The 27430-nt window shown below is 34.5% G+C and overlaps 1 protein-coding gene across 3 annotated transcripts in view; it reads right to left on the bottom strand.

Moving 5' to 3' along the window:
- The window catches only part of NAALADL2 (N-acetylated alpha-linked acidic dipeptidase like 2), a 1183950-nt gene that overhangs the window by 937421 nt on the left and 219099 nt on the right, over positions 1-27430 (bottom strand). The window lies entirely within an intron of this gene.

Here is a 27430-nt window from a genome sequence, read left to right as displayed (position 1 = left end):
ATATTACACATGTATATGTATATATGCATATGTGTATATGTGTGTATATTATATGTATATGTAGGTAGTTATATGTATGTGTATATGCATGTATTATATTTAATTTATTAATATCATTAATTAATTAATATTAATATAGTACACATATATATTATATACATATATATTATATAAATTTTATAAAAAAGGAAACTTAGGGCCTTTGGTGTTAAGTGACTTCCCTAAAATCATACAGCTAGAAAGCATCAGGAGAAATATTTGAACTCAGGTCCTTTGATCTGGAGCCAGTTTGCTTTACAGACTGGCTCATTGCCTTTGAAAGCATGCATACAGATCAGTATAATATAAAGTGCTATTGAGAAGGAAGGCACTAGCAGATGGATGGGTGAGGAAAGGCTTCAGAGAGGAGGAATATATACATATATATATATTATTGGATATATATGTGTATGTGTATGTATACATACACATACACATACACATATATATCCAATTTGCTAATATATATACATACACACACATACATCTATACATATACATATATACATACATATATGTGTGTGTGTGTATATATATATATATATATATATATATATATATATTAGCAAATTGGAATTGTTGAATTATAAAAAGGTCAAAGGGAAGATTTTTATAGATCCCACATTTGAAGTGTGGGAAAGTATTGTATTCTGAAAAATGGAGAGAAGCTATGCAGAGGAAACAGTTTATGCTGATAAACAGAAGGGAGAGGTGGAAGATAAAACTACAGGGAATAGAAGGAGGCTAATTTGGCTGGAACAGGAGAATGAATGAGGAAATAATAAGGTTGTAATAATAGGGAATAAAGACTCTAAAAATAGGGAAAAGTCAGATGATCTAAATGTCAGTTCTGAAGTTTGTAATTGATCTAGAGGAAATAGGGAGCCAGTGAAAATTTGAGGAAGCAAGTGACCTTGTCATATCCAGGTCTTAACAGAAGTGTGGTTTAACACAGCCCCAAAAAGTCAAGGACAAAATAATATTTGCTCTTCTCCGTTCCATAATTTCCCCACATCTGATCTGGCTCACCCAGGCCATACTAAAACAAGCAAAATTGAGGGCTACTTCTTTTTTAAATCAATCACAAAACAAATTCTGAGATTCTAGAGAATAGTTAGAAACTAGAGTCTAGTTAAAAACTACATATTATATTATAGTTTACTAAGCTGTGAGCTAATTATCAGGTGTGTAAATAGCTATAAGCTTTATCTATATAGACCTAAAACTCTCCCTCAAAAAATGAAATCAAACTTCTTCCTCCAGAAGTCTGACTATAAATGAGGAATTGCAATCCAGGATTTGTTTCTCTGAGTCTCAGGGGTCCTTCTATAAAAACTGAGGAGGGAGGTGACCTCAGCCAGACATCCCTCCCAGGCTTAAGGTTCTGAGATGAAAATTCCAGATTGCATTCTTCCCCCAAGACTTAGGAAGCCTGTAATGTACACACTGTACTATAGTATACATTTTACCAGGATGATTCAGGAACTGAGATGTTTACATACACAGAGCACACAGTAATCTTCATTTTTTATCTACTTAAAAGGGCAAGCGGTCAAGCCCAAAAATACATCTTCACTCATTCAGGCAGAGTCCTAAACACAGACTCGCTGAATTGCCCTCAGACACCTCCAAAAAGTCACCTGGATCCATTCTAAACCCTCTTAGGCCAGAGAACTGAGTAAGAAATGGAAACTTTTCAAAGGGAGACAATTCAAGTATCCTTTCCCTCCCAGGAACTCTCCCCCCAATGCCCCCCATGCATGAATAATAAATACATGAATAAAAGTAACCAAGCAGAACACTAGCAATACAAAGATTCCATGTGTAAAAAAAAAAAAAAAAAAAATCAGTAATACAATGCTATATCCACATGTTTTAAGTTAGAGAAAGCAAATCTAAAAAGTTTGAAGATGATTCAAGTCAATTTAATAAGCATAGATGCTTATGTGCTATGTATATAGCACAGTTCTAGGTACTGGAGAATGTAAAGATAATAAATAATAAATATATTAAATTACAATTTTAATTTAATAAATAATAAATAACAAACTAATTCAATAAATTAAATGAACTTAATAAATCAAATTAAATTTTAATTTTAAAATGATAAAAATAAATAAATAAAATATAAAATTAAATTAGCAATAAGATTTGTAAAAAGATAAAAGGGTCTGTTATGCCAAAGTGAGCTTTCAATGAGTTTACAATCTACTGGAGAATAAAGCCTGTAAACAAATCAGTGAATACAATGTAATTTGAAGAAAATCAACAACTAAGGAGAATAGAAAAAAGTTTTCTTGTGGAAGATAAAATGTGCTGATAAGATAAAAAGGCTTTTAGCCTTAAAAGAGGCTAAAAATAAAAATTCAAACAAGGAAAGCGAGGAAAGAAGTTCATGGTGGACATAGCACTTACAAAAACATAGATGTGGGAGATGATATTCCATTTTTGAACAACAGTTTTTAAACCAGTAAGGTTGAGTAAATGTAGAGCAAAGCCACATAACTAGAAAGGTGAAATGAAGCCAGACATAAAGATTTGTATTTTATACTAGAGGAATGTGGTCCATGATAATGATCAATGGAATTTCCAGGATGATCTAGGAAGATCCCAGGAGCTTATAGAAATATGTGTAAAGGTCACTGGAGAGGACTATGCTGGAGATAGAGAATAGCTCACTGAGGGAGGGAATGGATTAGTTGCTATTCCCCATTGGAGAGGGGCTAGGCCCTGTGTCAGATTCTGGGAATAAGAAGACAAAGAATGAAACATTTGAATGGGGGAGACCAGTATGTAGATTTACATGCATACATTCTTGTGTCTATATATACATTTGTATGTGTATATATATATATATATATATATATATACATATATATGTATATATATATATAAAATATATATTTGTATATATACTTGTATTACATATTATATATTATATTAATTTATGTTTAAAATGAATTAAAATATACTAATAGTAATTAATAATAAATAATATGCAAGTGCCTATATATTAATAATATTATATATTTAATGTATCACATTCATATGTATACATAAATATGTGTGTATATACTATATACATATAGGCATCTGCAATATATATGCATATGTATGTCTATACATGAGTTCATTCTTTGTTAATATGCATGTGCATGTATATATATTTGTCAACTGTGTATTTATATGCATGTGGGACATGAATATATAATTAAAAACAAACATTCAGGATTTCTCTGATGTCTCCATGCTGTTTCAAACTCCTAAAGTTTAAAAGCACTGAGACATTTGGGACACAAAGTCTCACTACACAAAGTAGTTAGATGCATCATAGTTTGGGAGGGAAGACACGAGCAGTTAGGAGATTTTGAAGGCTTCATGCAGAAGATGATCCTTGAACTGAACCTTTACAGCAGATGGATGCCATGAGACAGCAGTAAGGATGGAGGGACTTCTTTGCAGGCCAGATGGCCACTGCCAGGGTATAGATTAAGGGAAGAGTGTCTTGTAAGGAGCAGAGGCAGTTTACAGCATACAAGAAGGCAAGTGATGTGGAAAGTGAAGGTGGAAAGATAAGTTGAGATCAAATTGAGGATGGCTTTAAAAGCTAAGCAGAAGAGTTCCCATTTTATACTAGCCACAATAGGAAGGAAGCCACTGAATGAGTGGAATAGAAAAGTCACATTGTTAGATCCTTGTCTGGCAAGGATGTGTAGGATGGACTGGGGTAAGGAGTGTTGAGACAAGGAGACGAATTCGAAGTGTGCTGCAGTAATATAGAGAAGAGGGGAAAAACTGTAATAAAGTGGCCACTTGGTGAATACAGAGAAAACGGTCAAATTCAAGGGATGTTGTAAAGGTAGAAATGGCGACTAGTCAATATATGAAGTGAGGGAGAGGGTGAAGTCCAGTATAATGGTGAGACTAAGAACCTGAGACACTTGAAGGATGATGCTATCTTTGATAAAAATAGAGACATTCAGAAGAAGGGAAGGTTTAAAGGGAAAGTAATGAGTTTGGCTATAGCCATGTTGATTTTAGGATGTCTCTAGGACATCTACCTTCTAATGTCCATTAGGCAAATGGTGATGCAGGATTGAAGCAAGGGGCTATAGTGGAGGTGATTTAGAAATCTGAGCAGCACTTTTGGCATGGAAGAGAACAATAAATCCACGAGAGCTGACGGGGCTCCCCAAAAGTATGCAGGAAGAGAAGCCAAGATCAGAGCTTTGGTGAATGCCTACAGCCAGGAGCCAGGGGGGTGAGGTGGGGATGATGAGCCAGCAAACATGACTGAGGAGTAATCAGAGAGGCAAGAGGTGAATTAGAAGAGAGGAGTATCACAAAAACCACTGAGAAAAGATATCTGGATTGACTATTAAGACATCACTAATAACTTTGGAGAGACTAGTTTTAGTTAAGTGATGAGTCTGGAAACCAAATTGCAAAGGTTTGAGGAGGTACCTGAGGGGGTAGAAGAAGAGAGTGATTTGATTTTTTTCTTTGTTTTTTTTGTTCGTTTGTTTTTTTAGGTTTGGGTACACTTTGCCATGTTTGAAGATGGAAAGGAAGGACCCAATTGATAAGGAGAGGATGAAGATGTATGATTAAAGACTTAAGGAATTAAGTAATTCACTTCCCAAATATGAGTAACAATTGCAAAAAAAAAAAAAAGAAAAAAAAGAAAAAAGAAAAAGAAAAAGAAAAAATTTACTAGATTTTTTTAAATTCAGCAGTATAGAAATCAATAGATAAATTTATCTATTGTTACCCTCAATACAATTTGCTGTCTTTAGCTCCCAGAAAGTCCATTAAGTCCAGAAGAAAAGAAGTAGAAAAAGGAAAAATGTGAAAATGTCCTTGTCTCACTATGTCTTAGTTTAAAGAACAAGATATAAGTAGAGTGATATATTGTGGTAAAAGGTTTTAGTTTAGTTGAAGTATGTTTTTTTGTTCAAATGAGGCTCTTTTTTGGGGGGGGAGAGGGTTGACTTGCCCAGTTAGTAATTGTGAAGTATCTGAGTCCAGATGGTTCACTTGACTCCAGTGCTTTATCCAGTAGCTACCCTACAAATGAGTTTTTTACAAACCAACTCTAACATAAATATGAGTTATTTTTGTTATTATTATATAAACACCAATTATTCAAGGAGGACATGACAAAATAATAAAGATTCTTGGATTTGACATCAGAAGGGTCTAGATTTAAATACTAGCTCTGACATTTGCTAAACAAATGGCTTAATACTTCCGAACCTCAGTTTCCTTTTTTGTAGATAAGAGACACAGGAAGACTCAATGAGATAATGTGTATAAAGGGCTCTGCAAACCACACAGGCTCTATATAAACCCTATCTTTTACTGCTGAGAGGCAGTGTGGCCTAGGCCTAGAGCTAATAGGGGCCTTAAAGACCCTGCCCAGGAGACAAGCAATTGAAGAATATTCAGACTTAAATCTCTTGACATGTGCTGCCTCTGTGACATTGGTCAAATGGATTCATCTTTTAATATCATAATCAAGTTTACAGCTAAGTTTCAGACCAGTTCTAATCTTCCTTGTTAGAGGGAATATTCACACTGGGAAACCAGGTAAATGGCACAATGGATGCAGCCCTGGACCTGATTTGGACCCTTCTAGCTAAATGTGACTTAATCAGGCTCAGTTTCATCAAATGTAAAATCTGGGTAATGATAGCATCTACCTCTCAGTGTTGTTGAGAGGATCAGATGGAATGTTTGTAAATACTTTACAAAATTTAAATGAATGCTAGCTATTATTATTAATAGTAATAAGAGTATTAACATTATTATTATTCTATTTGAAATCACCAGTCTAAATAGCAACAATAAATATCAGAATAGTAATGGGGATGTAGAAAGGTAGGATTTATCCTTCCCAGAATTAGGGGTTTCTATACGAAATAGGAATATCCGTGAAGAAAATGGCATGTCTTTGAATATACATTAAAGTATTAAGCACATAACAAGTCTAGCAAGTGGTAGTTGATTGGTTGATTTTCTGTTGGGAAGATCTGTATGGTTTTCTCAATAAAACAATTTAATAAGAGTTTTGGGAAAGGATCCAGCCCAGATTCCATAAAGCTAATTTATGTCAAGATATGGATGAAAATCCAAAGCATGGGCAGGCATGTTGCCCTGTGACCCGCATCCAATGGAGTATTGGAGAGTATATGCAAATCCTTATTTTAGAGGCAACTCTAATAGCTTTTTCTCACTTAGCATAGTATAGATTTTCTTAGTGAAAACTGGAGTACCCAGAGACCAAGTGTACTGATCAAAGTCGCAGGAATCAGTAGGAGGGCAAAAGATTAGAACTCCCAGGCCCTTAATCCCCCAATCCATTATTTAGACCAAGGGTCAACAGTGTTTGGCTGGATCCAATTTGGCAACCACTTCCAAAGAGTATACAAGGGAGGGAGGGATTGGGATCCCGGATCCCTGGGGCCAATTCCCATACTCAGATGCCAATGCTAATCAAAGGATTTACTCAGTCCCTGGAACTGGGCAGGGCTGGTAATTCTGGGAAGCCACTGGGTAAGGGATGAAATTCTCATTGTACTTTCCAGCCCACTGGTTAATAAGAAATTATGGGGGTGAGGGTGGGAGTAGGGATGGGGAGAAAATGGTATAAGGTAAAAAAGATAAAAATTAGGAGAGAAATAAACCAAGAAGTCATTATAAATGCTTTGCACATGGTAGGACCTTGATGTTTGTTGAACTGAATTGATTTACATTACTTTTACAATTATAGTGAAATAATTCCTTCCCTCTGCCTTTTGTTTTTCAAATAAAAGAATTATAAGCAAACACAAAAAAACAAGAAATTTTCTTACTCTTTTTTGACCTATCCTCTATGGTTTTCCAAATTAAAAAAAAATGCAGATTCAAGGAGTAAAAATCAGTCAATTCATAAGCAAACCTATTATACCTAAATGCAACTATTATGTTCTAGCACCTGGGAATATAAAGACAAATATAAAACAATTGCTGTTTTCAAGGAGTTTACATTCTGTGAAGAAATGTATATATTTATGAGTTTGTGAAAACAGATGTGTAATTTTTGGCAGAGAGATATTCAAAGTTGAGGTAATCCAGAAAGCCTCAGATTGAAGACTGTTTTTCAGCTGCAATTTAAAGAAAGCTAAAGATTTGAAGAGGCAGCAATAAGGAGAAAGAGCATTCCAGACATAGAAAAACAACTTGTACAATGGCAAGAGATGGGTTGTCATGTAAAAGATATGAAAAGCCTAGTTTGTATGGAGTAAAAAAAAAAAACAAGGAAGGGAAAAATGTGTTAGAATTCTAGAAACACAAGACAGAGCCAGAAAAGAAATACATCATTTTTTTTTTAAAAAGACATCACATTTTGCTATCAAACATCAAACTCAATGATGTTATTTATATTACATTTTATATTTTTATATAATATTATTTTTCTAACTATTATGGAATTAATAGATCTCCTTTTTGATGTAGAAAAGATGGACTTGGATTTCATTCATCAATTAACCAAAATATAGACATTCATGTGTACATCTATATATGTACAATATACAAAAAGATACATATTAGGACTATAATTTCTTTGGTCTTCAGAATTCTAGAGGAAACTCCTTCTACTGATAAACAAGATAAGAAAAATTTTCTGGAATTTATAATCTCAAAGTTGCCTAGAATATTGAGAGTTTAAATTGTTTACACAGGGTCAATACTATTAGACTAAACTGGACCGTGGGTCTTCTTGAATTTTAGAGTAATTCTCTACCCATTACACCACATGTCGGTTTATACATACAAAGGCATAGTTAGACAAATACACACACAGAGACAAACATATACCACACATATGCATATATCCATATATAAATGCATCCATGTATATACCCACATGCATACATACATACAAAATTTATATGCTGTAGACATACATAGATGTATATCTATTTACTATGCATTATTACAGACATGCATATCACAAATTTGCTTACGTCTACACATACATATTATTTTTGACATACCCTTTGTGAAGAATTTATTATGATTTAAATCTTATATTCTTACCTATGCTGCTTAAAATTCAGAAGCCTATACATATATGTAGGTATGAGCATTTAAATATGTATATATATCCACCTATGAATGCTTTGTGTATGTATATACATTTTGGACATGATCTATAAATTCCATTGGTATTTAAGCAATGGTAAAATATAAAATTCAATTCAATAAACATTGTACAATGGCAAGAGATGAAATGCCAAGCAAAATAAATAAGTTAAAAAATAAATGTATTAAGCAACTACTATGATCCAGGTGTGAAAATGAAATGATGAATGACTTAAGTACTTGATTTACTTGAGCTCCCTTACTATACAGAAGAGGTCCAACTGGCCTGGGAATCAGATAAAACTGGGCATTTTTTGAAGTGGGGTATCTGAAATTCTTATAGCAATTGCACATCAGGAGTTCCTTACGGTATTGGCATTCTGAACTCGGAATGTCCCCTGCTCTGCCAGATAAACAACTCATACTGATTCATATCGATTCCTAGTTCTGGAAAAAAAACAGCCCAGTGTATAGAGGGCTTATAAGCCCACTATGTGCTTACATCCCCCTCCCTCCCCCCCGTAATTGTACTCCTATGAAAACATGTCTGCATACTTAGAAGGAATAAAGGCAGGGATAAAAACAAACATTTATATTTCTTAGATTAAACACTGAGAGAAAAAGGTGGTTGTAGGCATTGTGCTAAGATATCTCTAGGAAAACCTTTAGTATTTTTGATATACCCTTTATGAAGAATTTATTAAGATTTAAATCTTATATTCTTACCTATGCTGCTTAAAATTCAGAACCCTATACATATATGTAGGTATATACAAATAAATACAAATACATATTTAGAACAATAATGTTTTGCACATGGTAGTAACTTAAATGCTTACTGAATCAATGAGTGAATGAATGAATGAATGAATGAATTCTGGTCTAGTAGTAAAATGTAGTTTCTTGCTTAATTTTACATTTTATTAAAACCTACTCAGGACCTTGCACTACATAAGGAAGCTCCTGAATTTTACCTTCTCTATCTTTTTCTGTCAAATGTACACAAATGGTTTAGTGATATTAATAAAGAGGAGGAGTAGAAAATATATCTGTATCCCAAAATGGTCAGACTCATTCAATAAGTGAGGAAACAACTAGGTAAGTCATAATTTTTGAAGGAAAGCATGGTCATTTAAATGTTCTTCCTACTATGGTTTTATAAATAAAGAGGCCTATAAGACATTTATAATTCATACAAACTATACAAAGTCCTTGTTGCCCAATTATATTTCGATAGCATGGGGGTTAGTTCACACGATTAAGCTCACTTGTGACTCATTTAAAAATAACAGACCAATTGTGATGCTGAGGAAAAATCAGGCAGGAGGAATACTACATGTTTATTAGGAATCCCTCTTTTCTGGGACAAAGTTGTGTAACATCCACTAAATCCCAATTGTCAATCCAAGAACACAATCACTAATCATATATAAGGGAGTACGTAAAATCTTGACTTATGTTACAAACTGAAGCTAATTTTCACTTTGACAATTTCTGCTTTACCCACTATGAGTCAGAAGTTGATGGTGGAGTGACTGAATTGATTTTAGAATCCCAGAGAGTTCTTTTGGACAATAAAAGTAATTTCCTCATACAATCTACAAAGACAGACACTTCTTACCAATAATCTGGTTAATGGTGACAAGTTGTCTTGGAGATCAAAAATCCATTTCAAAGGATATTAATGATGTAGAAATCATCTGTTGTTGTTGTTTAATCACTTTCAGTCAAATCCAGCTCTTGCAAGGGACTGGAGTTTTCTTGGCAAAGATTCTGGAGTGGTTTGTCATTTCTTTTTCAACTTATTTTACAGATGAGGAAACTGAGGCAAACAGGATAAAGTGACTTTTCATTTAGCAAAATCACTTATCAAAGGATCACACAGCTAGCGTCTGAGGTCCTGATTCAAGACCCAGTACTCTATGCATTGTGTACCACTGCCTCATAGTCCATAAAATGAGATGCACGATCTTCCTTTTTACTAAGTTGCTTAAATTTCAACCTTCACTCTCATTTTTGTCCCACTCAACCTTGGACTCTGTCCTCAGATAAGTAAGTTTTCTGCAACTCTGCCCTGAATCTCCCCACCACTTTCTGGCTATTCCTACACCATGTCTCTGTGTGCATTCCCCCCCTTCCCACAACCTTTTGAACATGATCATTCGAGGACTTTTTTTCCCTTTAGAATGTAAGCTCCTTAAAGGCAACAGATGTTTTCTTTGAACATTTATCCCCAGTGTTTGGCACATAGTAAGTTCTTAATAAATATTCCGTTCTTTCCTTCTTTGCACCTTAAAGTATCATAAAAGTGCTTATTACTACTACTGCTGCTGCTGCTGTTGCTGGTACAGCTACTACAACTACTATTATTGCTGCTGCTGCTACTATTACTTCCACTACTACTACTGTTACGAGTACTACTGCTACCATTACTTCTGGTACTATCATTATTACTGTTGCTGCTACTGGTGCTACTACTATTACTACCACTACCACTACTACTACTACTACTGTTACTACTACTACTACTACTACCACCACCACCATCACCACTACTACTGCTACTACTACTACTACTACTACTACTACTACTACTACTGTTATTACCACTACTACTACTACCACTACCACCACTACTACTACTACTACTGGTACTACTAATACTATTGCTGCTGGTGGTGGTACTACTACTACTATTACTACCACTACTACCACTACTACTAATACTATTACTACTACTACTACTGGTACTACTATTGCTATTGCTTCTCTGCTGTTGGTATAGCTACCACTACTATGATTACTACTAATATTACTGCTGCTACTGCTGCTGCTGGTACCACTACTATTACTACTACTACTACTACTACTACTACTACTACTACTACTACTACTACTGTTACTACTATTACTATTGCTGCTCTGCTATTGGTATAGCTACCACTACTACGATTACTACTAATACTGCTGCTGCTGCGGGTACTCCTACTATTGCTACTATTACTATTACTACTCCTACTGGTACTACTATTACTACTGCTGCTGCTGTTGTTGGTACTGCTACTACTACTTCTACTATTATTACTGCTGCTGCTTCTGGCATCACTACTATTACTATTACTATTACCACCACTATGATCATCAGTATAACTTAGAGTGATAATGATGATGGGCAATGAACTTCCTCTCCTCAGCTGCTTTCCTCAAAGTTTAAGAAAAGCTAAATAAGTGAATAAAAGGATGCAAGGAGTAATGCCAGGATAGATTTATCTTCAAATACAAATTTAATATCTAATGTATTTAATATCTAATGGTTATTGGGTGGGCCTGAGATCCACATTGTGGCAGCCATACTAGGAGCTATATATGAGGAAGCAAAACAGAGAAAAGGGGACTGTCTCTTACTGTTTTCTGAGGCTTCCTTTTCCTTTCCATGAATATCCTGAAATGTTAAGAGCCAAGAATGCCAAGATGAATACAATAATCTCAAAGATCACTTATTAAAATTAAATTACACTGAGTCCCACTGCCCTGGATTCATGAAGTCCCCAAAAGGCAGCCCTGTCATCAGTAATTTCAGGGCAGTGCAGGGGTGGGAGAAAAAACAACTTTTTTTTCTTGGGTTTTTTGTTGGGAGGGGATGGGTTCTTTTCATTTTGCAAAGGAAATCAAAGCAGCATAACATGCTTTCGTGGAAAACCGCTCTAGCAGAACTTGCTTTGTTCACCTTCATAATGGGCTGCTACTTTCCAGGATGAATGTTTTCTTTGGAAAATCTCTTCTTCAACTTCCCTGCTGACTGCCTGCCAGCCAGCATTGTCACCAAAAAGAGAATGGAGGATTAATGCCATCAACCTTCTACCCAAACAGCTGGTCCTTAAAATAGGCCATTCTGTCACAATGAATAGCAGTGTTCTTTCCTAGGGGGACAAGAATTACAAAAAGTGGGGGTGACGGGTAGGAGAGGGGGAAAAGATTGGGAAAAGACACACAGTGATTCAGGAAGGATTTTTAAATATAATGTGGGAGGGCCAAATCTATGAACAAAACCAACAAAAAGATCCAAATCCAGAATGATCCTCTAGAATTAAGGGGGCCCCATGTTACCTGATCCATGGAGCATTTTCACCAAGGGAATAATTTCAAAGACAATGATGTATAAAAATAGGCACAAAGATGCCACTCCTGAAGTAATCCTTCTTTACACACCAAATCCATTGTTGATTCTCTGCTCAAAAACTGGTCCTACCTCCATGTCAAATATAAACTCCTCTGTCTGGTACTCAAGGCCTTTCATTTGTGGTTAGTTTTGTTTCTCCCAAAGTGGCTCATGTGTTTCTTATTTATACGAATCAGATTTCATACTAAGAGGATTTTAGCTCCTTCAGATTCAGATGGCTTCATTCTTTGTACAGGTATCAATATCATTCATCATAATGTTTAATATATAATGGTTCAAACAAGAAAAATTGATGAGTCTCACTTTTGGACATGATAATTTTAAGAATTAATTTAATTAATTAAAGAAATTTTAATTAAAAAATGAAAGAATTAAGAAAATATCTAATAGATCATTGGAAATGTAAGACTGAAAAGCTGGAAACAGTTTAGGGCTGGACCAACAAATCTGAGAATAGTCAGGATAATTGAATATATAGGAGCCAATAGGCACTTAACATATCTGTTGATTGGCTAATCTTTGTATTGTAGCCATCACAGTGTCTTGTACCAGGTTCCTCCCACTGTCATCAGTTCTTCTCTTTCATAACTTCTCAAACCTTTGAAGTCCTTACTTGGGTCTTTAAAGAGACTGAGTGAACTTTAATATAGGCTCACACTTAAGGCTAGGACTATTTGTGTTCTCTGTTGGTCTCACGCTCATGTAGTTTTCTCAGAAAATAATATAAATAAGTTTATCTTTATATTATTTGTTATCTATTTATAGACACATTATAAAGACATACATTGCATATTAGCACAATTTAAGAAAACAGGATATTGCCAAGAATTAATAATGTCAATTAATCAGGAAGATGTTTGACTTAAGAGAGGGAGAAATGCAAAATGAACCAGTTCTCAATTGGGTTAAAAATTCTGTCCAGGCAAGTGCCCAGACATTAAGGTACAGAGATAAGAAATTGATTTACGCTAGCATAGTCTTTGGGACTTCCAGTCAACTCCAGGAAATCGTGAGGTATCTAAGAACATCAGGAGTCAATTTTTGATGGAGTTCACTGCCCTTTGGCTTTCTGACCCCAAATTAAAGCTTTCCTTATCCCTGTCACTTAGCAATTTTCACCCACCTAGATGATTTTTTTTTTATCAGCTATCTTTCCCTCATCATCATTTATCTCAAGCCTATCCCTTGACAGTATATATATCTTCCTCTTCCTCTCCACTATGCCCTCTGCAAATCTCATTATGTTGTTTACAGACTCTCACTTCATCCTCAAGCTATTTCTCTTATACTTTTTTACTCCCAGCCCCAATACTTGAATTTCTCTGAAAGCACTACATCCCTTCCAAACTTCTCCAATGTTGAGTGTGAGACAATTTTACAAGAGGTGTTTATATACAAATTGGTGTACATTGAAATCACCTTCTAAACTTCAGAAGTTCCCTCTAGAGAAGAAAGGACTAAAACCAAATTAAAAACAAACCCCAGATTAAAACAAAACAAAACATGTCTCTTACATGCCCTGGCTGATGCCTAGGAAAAAGATCCAGCACCCTTCTACTTCCCCATTATCACTTCCAAATAATTCTCACTATCATAATTTTTAGTAATAATTGTTGTGCAAATACATAATGAAGCTATAATTGTCTCAATTTAATATTAAATTAAAGGGGATGCATCCTTTTCTTGTTCACCTCTCAACCTCAAAGAAATTCTTCGACTTTTGTCAACAATTTTATCCTGTCTCCCATCCAACTTCTGACATCAAAGGAATGGCAGCCATTCTGTGACCTAAAACTTTGGCCTTTTCAGCTCATCACCTTCCTCAAATTCTAAGCCATTCATCTCCCACATGTCACAGCCTCAGACTTGTAGTATCTATGTAACCCTGGGCAATCCTTAGTCTTGTTTGCCTCAGTTTCCTCATCTGTAAAATGAACTGGAAAATGAAATGGTTGGTGCTATTATTTTGATTTTAAAGATGAGGAAATTGAGACAAATTGAGATAAATGACCTCAGATTCTTAAATCACAGAAATACCAAAGTTAATTATTTACTTTCCAGGAAATATTCATACTTATTTTTAAGTCATCTTCCAATAAAAAATAAGACAATGACTATTCAGATTTCTGAAATGCATATAAAGCATATTTTATATTCCAGAACAAATCTATCTTATTTCTTTTGCCTTAACTTAAGGTGGGAAACTGGGCTATGATATCTTAACAGAGTACAGATAGCATTAAAGACTCCTCCTTCTGACATTTACAATACATTTTCACATGAGGATCCAAATGTATTGAAATTTTTCTGATGGGGATCAGTTAGCAATATCTCATGTATAATGATAATGTACCTTAGTGTACATTTGGAATGTAAGAGTATTTTTCAGGTTTGCCCTTTGGGAATACATATGGCAGCCTATGCCTTTTAGAACAGAGCAATAAAGCATTTGGTTAAACAGAATTTGAGTTAGCAAGAAAACTCACCCAAAAGAGCATTTTAATTAAAATATTTTCAATGAGTATATCTGTAGAAACCTACCCATTTTAAAAAAGAGATAACCTTGTACTTTTCCTTCTCATAAAAACAGGAAGAGGAAGTCAGGAACTTTCCAAGAGAGGCCGGCTCAGTTTAATTTATATCCAGATTTGTTAGAAACAAATTCTTCTGAATATACCCTTGCAGACGTGAAAATATTTTAATATTTTATGATTTATTCAATGCCATTAGGCTAAATATTATAGAGACAACCTAACTAAATACCTAGCCAAATGGAAAGTGAGACGCAGGATTCTACTCTTTGATTTCCCTTAAACGAATTATAAAAAGAATTAATTTCTTTGAGAGTCCTTACCCCCTATTCCATTGAAATAGGCCAAATAAGGGCATAATTTTTATTCTGTCCAAAATGTTACTATTACAACCAATGCAAGCCAAATCTATTTCATCCTTAATCTTCTAAAATCAGACTTATATTTCCAGACAGTTTTTGGAATAATCAACATTTAATTCTAGGGTCCATGTTTTAGTCAGAACATTGACAAGCTCAAAAGCAACCAAGGGTAGGCAATCTTGAGAGGAGATCCTCTATGGTTATACCATATGAAAGACAGCTGAATGGACTAATGGAAGAAGTTTTTGAGTAGTGGAACTTATGAGTCACTTTCATGTGCTTGAAGGGATTACACTTTTTTCCTTGGCTTTAGAGAACAAAATTAGGAAGAAAAAAATGGAAGTGGGAGAGAAGTCACCTTAAGCTTGATATAAGGAAAACTTCCTAACATAATTATCTAGAAAACCGAAGGTAATGAGTTTCCCATCTCTTGAGCTCTCCAAATAAAGGCAGGATGAATTTATTAGGCAGATGAAGGATTCTTTTCATGGTTGGCAGGTTACTATAGTTGACATCTTACTCCTCCCACCACTCCTGATATCTTATTTGAAATATAAAATACATATATACTCTACAAGAGTGGTTCTCAAACTTTTGTTTTCAGTATCTTTATCCTATTAAAAATTATTGAGGATCTCTCCAAAGCGTTTTTGTTTATCTGAATTATATTTATAGACATTTACCATTTTGGAAATAAAAACTATTTTTGAATGTGTAGATCCTCTAAAAGGGTTTCAGAGATTCCCCAGGATTCTCTAGACCATACTTTGAGAACCACTGCTCTACAATGTGCTCTCTGCTTGGTATGTTTTAGATTTAGTAATATGTGCACTTTGTTTCTCCCAATACAATGTATGCTCTTTGAAGATAGGGATGTTTTCTTTTTTTAAATGAACTATTTCAAGTATCTTCCAAACTAACACACAGGAATAAGTTGGGGATTTATGATTCAATTTGTACAGGGAACACCAGGATGAGAAAACTCTCTCTACCACTGCAGAATGGCAGCTTCTGTGAAAGTTATAGTCTGAGGCAGCTGCCTAATGGAAAGGATAGTGATTTGTCCAGGGTCATACAGTCAGCATGTGTTATAGGTACAATCTGAATTCAGATCTTATTGGCTCCAAGGCTTGCTCTCTAGCCACTAGATTTTACAGAACAAATTGAAGTTCGTTCAGAGAGAAACAAAACTAGGAAGATATGCCTCAGATCGTCATAAGAAGCCCAAATCATTTCTATATGCTCAAATTGTGGTCTCTCCCTCTAACCTGTAGGCTACTTTCATTGTAAATCAAGGTTAACATCTAATATGCAAAGATTTATGACACCTTTGAAAAGAAGAATACTACATTTAAAATATGTATCTTTTCTCATCAGTGAAGATCAACAAACACCATAGGGTGTATATTGTCTAGTCAAATCCACTAACTTGCAATTAAGGAGCGAGGGAGACCATTAAGCTACAAAGGAGCTGGCACTCTGCCACCATGACTAATCATGTGAACCCTGAGTTTAAGCAAGGGAAAATTAGGCAGCATTGAGAAAAGTGTTTCATCATTTGAACATTTTCCAACTTATATATGATGGATGTGTCTATATCTAAAGGGAGGTTTTCTGTTTCTATTATTTGCAAAGCATTTATACCAACCTGAAATGATTGGTTATACTATCACTGGCAACAAGCAATATTTCCATTATTTTTGAAGTGTTTAAAGCCATATGCATGGAACACAATCTCAGTGGATAGTTAAATGCATGGTGTTGATGCCAGAGCAGTAGTTCTTTCTTATTAATTTTTTTAGAGCAGCTGGGGTCTGTCAACTTATAAAAAGTTATGAATAATATTTGGGTATAGTTTTCTACACAATATTTATTTTATTTTATTCATTTAAAAATTTTATTTTCATAAGAGGTTCATAGGTTTCAGCAGACTGCCAAAGGACTCCATGACACAAACATGGTTAAAAACTCCTGGGCTAGAATATGTTTTCAATTCAATTCAACAAATAGATATTAAGTTCCTGAAGCAAAGAGTGTCCTGTGCTTGGCATTAACCATGCAAAAGCCAAACAGAAAACCAGATTAGTACCTCAAGGATTTCACCATCCACTGTGGGAGACATCCCATAAACAGAGAAGGAAATGTGAAGAGGAATAAAATACTACCATTTAGCAGCACCAGGAAATACTCCACAATAGAGCTTAACACCCGAGCTAAGTCTTGAGGCAAGGTAAAAAGAGACAAGGAAGACAAACCTTCCAAATTTGGAATGTATACAAATTCATAAAGGTAGGAGTTGGATGCCATAGTGCAATACCAATAACTGACCACATTGACTGGAATGGCAATTTACCTAAAGCATTTTGAAAGAAGATTTGAAAGAGAGGTTAGAGGGCTTTGAAAACAAGGTAATAACTTAGTACTTTCTTCTTGGAGGTACTGGAGAATCGGGAAAAGGCTCTTTTTGCTGGGGAGTGCTTCATGGATGGTCCACCAATACCTCAAATTCAACATGTTCAACACCAGCTCATTATTTTTATTTTTTTTTTCAGCTCATTATTTAAACCTTGAAATATGCTCCAAGGCATATTTGACTTTCAGTTTCTGATCTTAGCACCTCTTTTCTGTCTTCCAAATCTTGGGTCAATCTTAAGGGCTTATTTTTCCATCACCTCTCTTTGATTGCATTCATAATATATATCTTCCATCCATGTTCTTCTGCTTACTCCCATTACAACCATCTTTGAACACAATAAAATTTCAATATTCCTAGACTAATGATGAAGTTTTCCCCCACCCAAGTCTTCCCACCTCTATCCCCTTTTCCCTTATAATCCATCCTTCATACCACTGGCAGAATTTTTTTTTCCTTAACAAATAAATTTGGCTATGTCATTCCCTGTCATTTTTTAACTCCTCTGCCTGGTAGTCAAGATCATTCATAATGTGATACATCCCTATCTCTCCAACCTTAAGCATCTTACTTAGAATAAATGTTCTTTGGGAATAGGGTTTGTTTTATTATTTACATTGGTATTCCCAATATCTCACATAATATTGGCAAATAACATGTTCTTAATAAATACTTGTTGATTATTTATTCACATGACATGTTCTATGTTTCAGGAATATAGAAGAAATCTCATAACTTTCCAACAAGAACTCCTGGTTCTTGAAATGTCCTTCCTCTCTCTTAATGCCAGCCTAATTCTTACCTATTCTTTAACCTCCAGATCAAATGTCACTTTCTTCAGGAAGCCTATAGTGATTTCTCAGTGGGCAATGACTTTCTTTCTCTCTTTGTCATCTCAAATACTTATACACACATATACACATGCATGTATATGCATATGTATATATGTCTTTGTATCTATGTGTGGGGACTGTTATTATTGTTGTTCATTCGCTTCAGTCATGTCCAATCCCATTCGGGGTGTTGTTGACAAAGATACTAGACTGGTTTACCATTTTCTTCTCCAGATCATTTTGCAGAAGAGGAAATTGAGGATAAAAGGGTCAAGTGACTGGCCCAGGGTCACACAGCTAGTGTCTGAAACCAGATTTGAACTCTGAAAGATGAGACTTCCTAACTCCAGGCCTGGTACTCTATTCTATGATATTCTGCTCTGTATCTAGCTTTCCCCTATATGTGTATGTATATTTATTCATTCACCCATTTATAAATTCATTCTTCTATTTACTTATCTATCCGTCTATTTGTCTATGTACTTTTAATTATATTTTGAATGCACTGTGTACTTAACAGGCAGTGTTGAATATTATTACTATCTTGTTCCCCTAATAGGCTATAAGTCTATTATTGGTAGAGACTTATCTAAACTTATCTCAGAATTCAAGACAAGCAAGAAATAACTGAAAGTTACTTTGAAGGGGATAGTTCTCTAATACTTTATTCATGAAGGAATATTCTAAGAGAGCTGATTGGGACAATAAAGTTCTTCCCATACCATAGATGAAATGTGTTACCAACTCTATTATTTGCAATGAGGTAGAGACCCATCAGATCTTAGGATCTGGCCTGCGTCTGACTGTATTCCAAGGTTATCTAGATTTGCCATCTGCCTTACCCCTTGTGCCCTGGAGACATCCTGGCACTTATCTCTTACCTACTGACATTAACTTGGGAACTGCAAACATTGCTATCCCAACTGACACTGGACATTTAGAAGTTACAGGCCTTTCTATTCATCTTGAAACTGAATTTCCTTTATATATCATGTCATCCAATTAAGGGGGGAGTTTCTTGAGAGTATGCACTTTTCTATTTGTATCTCAGCACTTAGCTTATGTTCTAGCAGACAATTCATCTTCTGTACAATAAATAATACAATGTTGTATCAGGATTATCACTCCATTATGGAGATGAGGAAACTGAGCCTGAGAGATCAAGAACTTACCCGAAATCACACATGGCTGGCAATGAAACCAATAAGTCACTGATTTCTTTAAAAAAAAGAATCAAATTCATAGGTCAGATTCTTTAAAATATTATGAAAATGATTTTTACAGATGCTATCCATTTTGGTGATGGAATTGGAGCCTGGACACCTTACCAAGTCTCCTCTATGTTGCCAGGCAACCAGAATCATAATTAGTACATTTCAGACATTAGAAACCATTAGGTTCTATTTTTGTTTTGTTTGTTTATTAATGTGAATGCAACTAGCACCAAACAAAATTATTTCTTTGAGGATGATAGCAGAGTTTTTGAATTTTAACATCCTCAGTTTCTTACAACCTTATAATTCAGATAACCTTTGGGAGTTGATACCAAAGCATCCAGGAAGTTTTTTATATTTCTAGGAGAGGATACTGGGAAGATGGAGTAATAGGTCCGAAAACTTTGGCTCTACAAATTTCATCCAAAAAATAAAAGCAGAACTTTACCTCGGAGAAGCAGAAATAAAAATGGGATAAAGCAGTCATCTTCCTAAGACAATTTGAGGAGATCTCAGGAAAAACCCAACCTCTAGGAGTAGAGATTCAGCCAGAATGAAGTGCAAACATGCCCAGGACAACACTGTAGAATCTACATGCAACTAGCTAGAGATAGTTGAGTTGAAAGGCAGCCTCAGTCTTAGAAACTTTTATTTTGCAGATAATATTGGGGGGATTCTGACAGCTAAGTAGGAGAAAGTTGAAGGACCTTTCACAGTCTGCTTTCACTTTTAGCTATGCTGACCACATTTGTCCTGGCCTGTGGCTATAGAGAAGAGGTACCACACTCCTGGTGAGTGCAGCAGCAAGGGGTGGGGACTCTGCTGGCTGTGGGCACTTGCAGGAGAACAAAGTACCTAGTTTCATTTCTGGGATAGAGAGCACAGCTATAGTTTGTAGCCACCAGAGGGATGCAGGGGGACAAGATCATTTGTGGAACAGTGTGGCTGGGCGTCCTAGCCGTGGCATAGAAATGGAGAAGAGAACCCAAGGTTGGACCCCAAGACAGACCTTAGAAAACAACAGTAAGAAGGATAACCTACTTACAGCATTAGCTTCTAAAAACAAATAAAACAAAATAAAAACAAATAAAAGTGAGTAAGCAAAGGAGGAAAAATTCAACCATGGATAGTTACTATGGAGATAGAGAAGATCTGGGTTCAGAATCAGAGGAAGAAAATGGAGGCTAAAAAAAGCCATTTCTTTTTCAATAAGAAATGTCTAGTGGTCCTCAGCACACACTCAAAATTCTTAGAACTCAAAAAGAACTTTAAAAATAATATCTGAGAGACTGAGGAAAAATTAGAAAATAAATGAAAGCAATCCAAGAAAATCAGCCTGAAATAAAAAAAAAAAAAAAAAAAACTTAAGAAAATAATTTCTTGAAAACTGAAATTGGGCAAGGGGAAGTTAATGATATTCTAAGACACCAAGAAATCATATAACAGAATCAAAAGAATGAAAAATAGAAAAGAAAATGAACCATCTCATCAGAAAAACACCTGATCTGTAGACCAGACCAAAGATAAATAATATAAAAATAATTAGATTACCCAAAGAATATGACAAAAAGAAAAGAATCTTGATACAATATTGCAAAAAAGCATCAAGGAAAATTATCCAGAAGTTCTAGAACAGGAAGGCAAAGCAAAACTAGAAAAAAAATCTGAAAATCATCATCTGAAAAAAATCACAGGAATATGATAGCCAAGTTTCAAAGCTTCCACATTAAAAACAAAGTAAGGGAGTAAGCAAGAAAGAGCTACAATCAAGATTACACAAGACATGGCAGCAAATATATTGAAAATGTGCTGGTCTTAGTATATAATATTCCATAGAGCAAAAGATCTGGGATTATGACCAAGTATAATTTACTCGGCAAAGTTGAGTATAATTCTGAATGGAAAAAATAAAGTACGTTCAATAAACTGAAAGACATTCTGGTTTTTGTGACAACAATAACTGAAGTTAAGGCAAAATTTGATATATAACATCCAGGAGAAATATAAAGCAAACACTGAAAACCAATTTTAAGGAACTGAATAATATCAAATTTTTACTTCATATATGTAAAAGTATTAGCAATATGCTTGTGACTGTCATGATTATTTGGGTAGTTTGAAAGAAACATTTGGGCTGAGCTGACTATAATGGGATGATTCTAAAAATAAACTACATAGGGAGAAATTAAAAATGAGTAGCTCATACAAATAGGGTATAGTGAGAAAAATTGATACAAAAGAAGCCAGTAGGGGAGAAGATTCATAATGTTGAAATATTACTCGCACGCATTGGAAATGGCTTAAAGAGGGAAAGATTGTGTGTGTGTGTGTGTGTCTGTGTGTGTGTGTGTGTGTGTGTGTGTGTGCTTAAGGAGAGTATTGTCTTCTAAACTCAGAAGGAGAAGGAAGGGGATATGACAGGAGGAGAGGATAAGTGAAGTATTTTAGAGGGGTGGGTAGTTCAGGAATAGGTAAGCAAGGCAGTAGTTCGAAATAAAGTAGATGAATGAGAAGAAAAAGAGTAATAGGGGAAGAAGGATATTTTTCCTAAAATAGTATGGAGGAAAGTATGTAACAAGTAATTGTAGCTTAGAATGTGAATGGGATGAATTTACCCATAAAATAGGACATTAAACATTTAATTCAATAATAAGGTTGCTTTCAGAAAACATTATAAAAAATGACAGATACACACAAGGATAAAATAAAGATAGGAGAAGAATTTATTGTGTTAAAAAGCAGTAATAGTAATTATAATCTCAAAATGAAAATTAAAATAAGTTTCCTTAAATGTGAAATACAGAGAAATAACAATGTGAATCAACAATATTATTTAATATAGTTTCAGACTATGCCAAAACAGACAGGAACTAGATGAATATAAATATAAAATATGTTTTATACAAATAATCACAGATCTAAATATTTGAAGTAATATTTTTTCATGGATAAGTAATACAATATAATTTTTAAAATGACAATTTTACTTAACTAATCTATTTATTCACAATTCATTCCAATTAAATTACTAGAAAATTATTTTACTAAGTTAGAAAAAATAACAAAGTTCATTTAGAAGAGCAAAAGGTCAAGAAATTCAAAGAAAGCAGGAAAAAAAGATGTAAAGGAAATAGATTCAATAGTATCAGACCTTAAATTATATTATAAAGGAGAGAATGGTTGAGGTGTTTAAGATATAATTTTGATAATTTTAAATTAAAAATTTCTCATGTAAATAAAGCCTATGTAGTCAAGAACAGAAAGAATATAGAAAATTGGGGGTGGGGAACTTTCATAGACAATCTCTCAGATAGGATATGATTGGGTTGGAATACGATTGTGGTACAGAAAATGATAAATTGGTTGATTTAGGGGAAAAAAATATGGAAAAACTTAGACCTATGAAGGAGGACGCTATTTACCTTCAGAGAAACATATAACAGGTAAAAATAAGCACAGTACAATCTTACATATATGTGCATGAGTATATGTGAATATATGAATATAATAGATATCTGCATATGTGTGTGTTTATATTTATATAATCTCCATGCTTAATTATAATCCTATGTAAGGGGTGGGAAATTGGAAGAAAGGGGGAAAAAAAAGTAAAGCAAAAAGTACACAGCAGAGAACAAAAGAAAACCAATAAGGGAGCAAAGAAAAATCGGGCAGTTTTAAAAACAATATGTAATATTTACAAATAACTTTTCTTGAAATGAAAATTTATTGTTTTGTGATGAATCCTTTCCTATGATCTACTATATACATTGCAATTTTTTGTTTGTTTTTGTTTTCCCCCTCATTTTGTATTTAAGTTTAAATTTTTTTTAATTATTAAAAAAAGTTTAAAAGATTCAATATTTCTGATTGTTTGAATATAAGAGATATGTGAAGAATCAGGGCTAAGTTAAATCCTTTGATAACAACAAAAGCGTTTTATCAGAAATATAGATATTTGAATTAACTCCAATTTTTACATGAGCTGACTCATTTTCAGTAAAACATTTTTCTTTTAATGATGAGGCAAAGGATCAATGCATAGGTGGTAACAAAAATTATATATTATCACCATCATCTTTATCTTCATGTCAGTCATTTACACACACACACACACACACACACACACACACACACACACACACACACACAAACACACTCTTCCTTATGGGGTTCAAACAGAAGCACTTCTAGAACAAATCACCATCCTGTTATCATTCCTTTATGCCTTATGTTCTATAGAGCAGAAGCATTGAGAAGCCAGCTCATTTTCTTTAGCTTCACTGAAAGCATTCTTGGGACAATTATAGTAGCAGGAAGAATAAAAGATGATCGAAATATTGGTTATTCATTAATTCTCTCATACATTGATAGGCAACCTTAACCATATATACAAGGTAAAACATTTTCTCACTTGAAAACGACAATGATATAAATTCCATCCTATTCTCAATCATTCTGGTTTCTTTGGCTAAGCCTCTATAAGTCGGAAAGATTTTTATTCTACATAGCCCAGAGATTATAAATATTTGGGACATCTCTATTAATTATCTTAATAATTTTAATAATGAGTACTATTTTATTAATAAAAGCAATTACATAATGTTATTGACTTTATAATCAATACAACTATTTGTTCACATCTTTTTCAATAGAGTTCAGAGAGAGATAATTTTGGTCCAAGTTACTCTTCTATTATTCATTAGCATTTTCTACATTATTATTATGACTGTTATTGTTTCATTCTTCCCCCCAGTAACAGACTGAAGAAGGAGAGGAAAAGGCATCTTCTACTTTTACATCCATTTGAGGTCTGAGAGGAACAATCATAAGACAAGTCACTACCCTACTATTATTTTCATATGCTTGTTATTAAGTGAACAACTACACAGTTAAATACAATAATTGAGTTTTATACTGGAATAGAATTAGTAGAATATAAGAGCAGCATATAATCATCATCATTTCTACTGTTGTCTGTTTCTCCCCTAGTTTTATCAACTTCACCAAAACAAATAACTCTCCTCTGCTTAGGCCCAGCTTATAGGACAAGTGTACAAAAAATGACTTCTTTGTGGATTTAAACAATTTAGTGAATTTTCTGAAGTATCAAAGGAAACAAATAGTAGCAAACAGGATAATAGGGATGATCTGTACTCATTCCCAGTCCCATATGGGTTTGATTTTTTTTTCTAGATCTCTCTGTTTGGAAAGCTTATCATTCAGTATATTTTGGGAGTCTGGGAATTCAGTATGGGGAGATCTATTAAAATATTATCATAACTTTTATTAGTGCTTTGAATCCTTGTCAGTTGTCTGATAATATCTTGGTTAGAGGTTTGGTGGTATCTACTTGTGTCACTATCTAAACATGGAACATATGATAATTTAAAAAAATTAGATCAGCAGGGAATAGCATATTACTGGTTTTACAAAAGGTTCCATTACCCTGCATAAAAAACATATTTTTATTTCCAGATAGTTTCTGTTGTTGAAAAGTATCCACTGATCTTCAGTCCTCTCTCCATCTGAAGACTAATAAAGATGCATTTTTCAGAGAAATAAATTATCCCAGAGTGCACTGTAAAGCCTTTGACTAATCGTTTCATTTATCAATAAGTGCTGATATAAAAAAGAGGTAAATTTTCTCCAATACCAGAATGATAGCACAAAATCAAGTTTATTTCTCCTCTATATTCTATATTCTTGTGATGTTTTTGGCATGCATATCTATATACTTTGCTGTCCTTGAACAGCACTGTGCTATTTATGCATTTTTCTCCTTTGTACATCCTTCCTGGATGCCATAAGACACTTGAGGGGATTGAAGAAGGGGCTATCTTTTATCACACTGTGGGCAATCCATCCAACCTCAACCCAGGAACAAGAATGTATACTGCCTACTGGCTTATAAAACCAGCTATGGAGCTACTGTGTTGATAGGAAGGGAAACCTATTTTATAAGACAAAGTAAAGCATGTTCTAGGAATGACAAATAGAAATGGGAATTCTATCTGAGGCTGCTGAAGGCCCCCAGGAGTTATGACCCTCCAGCCAAGAGCCTCCTATTCACGGTGTTGTCAACTCTGGCTTTAAACCTTGAGACTTTGATCATTCCCCCAACAAGAATGTATAGTGGGTAAACAGAACTGGTTTTTCAGGAACAAATAAACCAATAGTGCTAGTAAGTTTCTGAATCATCGAAAGGCCTGAAATTGTTAGAGCAACTTAAGCTAAGCCAAGAATTGAAAGAAAGTTGTGTTTGTTCAAGGGAAAAAGAAGGAAGGGAAGGAGGGGAGAGGAGAAAATAAAAGAGTTACTGTGGATAAGTCAAATACTTGTACTTTAATCAAATTCAAAACAACTTGCAATTACATCAAGTTAATCAAATATAATTTAAAGATAAAGAAGTCATGAACAATTAAGAGTACGGCAAAACCGAAGAGACATAATTTTTAATCTAAGATGACATCTGAGAAATAGTCTGAATGCTGATTGGAACTATGGTTGAGTGGTCAACTCAGCAATGCAATATGGAGGCTTGTGGTAACACTGGGGGTACATGACAGTCGTCAAATTATCAGAGGGATCTTCCTTGCCTAGGCAGCCCCTCTGGAATTAAAAGATCTTCAATGATGTTCTTGCTGATTATATACTTTGAGAGTGAAACTTTCACTAGCTGAATGAGAAGCCCAATGGGCAATCTGAATCCTGTTCTATCCTAAACACTGAGGTTTTCCTTTAAGCAATAAGTGACCTGACAACATCTGTAAACACTCCTGATCACTATTTGATCATTATGTGTTCTTTGGATCTCTACTAGAGACCAGGCTCTAGGCCTATACCTGTGATATCATGGCAAGAGACTTGGATAAGGAGCCAGAGAAATTGAGCTCAAATTTCTGTTCTGTTGGTTACTACCTCTCTGATCTTGGGTAGATTCTTCATCTGTAATTTTTTAAAAGTTGGGTTGTGATACAATTTTAGATGTATTGCCAATGATTCTGGGTTCATCTATGATCTTGACAGACATGCTGATTGATGGTAGAGGATGGGGTGATGGAAAGTTGTTAATTTTCATAAATTGTGGAATATTTGTTTTGGTTTCAATCTTATATAGTTATATACTAAGTGTTTACTTATTATATCATAATAAGTTATGGCTTTATCTAATCTGAGCTCTCGCACAGCCTCAGTTTCCTCATCTGTCAAATGAAGTTATCAATACTATCTTTCTCATAGAGTAGTTGAATCAGATAAAACAATTTCTCTGCACACATGAAAGCACAATGAACATGTGAGATATCAATGCAAAAATCTGACATCCAAAAGAAAAGTCCTGTGAAAAAAGTATATTTTTTCAAAGTCTCCTCTACTGAGCTCTTTCAAATAATCAAGAACATCTCTTAAAGCAGCCAATTAACATCATCAATGTGTTTCCTCTCAACTCTACAACATTCCCAATTTCAATCACTGTTGATGAACAATAATGTTCATAAAAATGTAGGGTGCCTCTTTTGTCCCCCAAGGCTGATAGCATTTTATGTGACAAATCTGGCTTCAAATCCCATCTCTGACCCATAATTCCATCTGCACGACTATAAGCAAGTCATTAAATTATTCAGTGTTCTAGACAACTCACTAAAAGCTGCAGAGAAGATGCCAACCTGCATTACTTGAGGTTTTCGTCAACAAGGGATTTCTAACGTCACTGAATTCACAAGTCTAAGC

The sequence above is a fragment of the Sarcophilus harrisii genome, chromosome 3 (genome assembly GCF_902635505.1).
Source record: "Sarcophilus harrisii chromosome 3, mSarHar1.11, whole genome shotgun sequence".
In the NCBI taxonomy this organism is placed as follows: domain Eukaryota; kingdom Metazoa; phylum Chordata; class Mammalia; order Dasyuromorphia; family Dasyuridae; genus Sarcophilus; species Sarcophilus harrisii.
The sequence above is the reverse complement of the archived record's forward strand: the minus strand, read 5'-3'. Positions and strand labels throughout refer to the sequence as shown.